Genomic DNA, 1,206 nt, shown 5'->3' with positions numbered 1-1,206 from the left:
GTTGGGGGGGTCGAGGGTCGGTGTTGGGGGCAGAGCTAGGTGGCACTGGGTTGGGGGTGGGGAGTCGGGGTTTGGGGTTGGGGGGGTCGAGGGTCGGTGTTGGGGGCAGAGCTAGGTGGCACATGGAGTTGGGAGTGGGGTCTAGTGTGCAGTGTGCTGCTGCAGTTTCCTGAACGGGAGCAGACTTTAAAAACTCCACACCCCAGAGGAAAGGCATTTAATGGATTAACCGAATAATCGATTATCCGAACGAAATAGTGCCCACCCATCCCGTTCGGATAATCGAGGTTCCCCTGTACACACCACCTTCTTTGAAAATGTTGCCCCTCAGGTCTTTTTAGACCTTTCCCCTCTCATCTTAAATCTATGCACTCTAGTTTTGGGCCCAAACATTCACACCATACCTTAATTAATCACACACAGAACAGATATCAGTCACACAGTCAAATACCAAACACATTGTTGGGGGTGCGGTCTGGAGTCATATGTAGTCCAGACCAGGTAAGGATGGCAGTTTCCTTCCGTAAAGGACATTATTGAAACAAATGGTTTTTTTTGACAATTGACAATGGACTCATGGTCATCATTAAATTTCTAATTCCAGATTTCTAATGAATTCAAATTCCACCATCTGCTGTGGCAGGATTCAAACCCGGGTCACCAGGACATGACCCATATTTCTGGATTAACAGTACAGTGATAACACCACTAGATTGCTGCCTCCCCCAATACCGTAAGCCATTCAAGAGGGGACAGAAAAGAAATGGAGTTGTAATCGGGCTTGTATAGTTGGGGGGATAGACATTGTAATCTGTACAGGATCAGGAGTCCTGAAGGCTATGCTACCTGCCTGGTGCCTAGGCTCAGGATCTCTCATTTGGGCTGCAGAGGAACTTGGAATTGGAGGGGAAAGATCCAGTTGACATCGTCCAATGTAGGTGCTAATGATAATTGGCAGAAAGAAGAAAGAGGTTCCACTGAGGGATTAGGAGCAGCTAGGGGCTAACTTAAAAAGCAGAACCAAAAAGGTAATAATCTCTAGATTACCACCTGAGCCATGAACAAATTGGTACAGGGTTAACAAGATTAAAGAGATAAATGTTTGGCTCAAAACATTGGCATTGTCACCAGTGCTGGGGAAGAAGGGAGCTTCCAATGGGATGGGTTCCACCTGAAACATGCTGGGACCAAAGTTACAGGGACAGG

Source organism: Chiloscyllium plagiosum, unplaced genomic scaffold (genome assembly GCF_004010195.1).
Source record: "Chiloscyllium plagiosum isolate BGI_BamShark_2017 unplaced genomic scaffold, ASM401019v2 scaf_9234, whole genome shotgun sequence".
NCBI lineage: Eukaryota > Metazoa > Chordata > Chondrichthyes > Orectolobiformes > Hemiscylliidae > Chiloscyllium > Chiloscyllium plagiosum.
The sequence above is the reverse complement of the archived record's forward strand: the minus strand, read 5'-3'. Positions refer to the sequence as shown.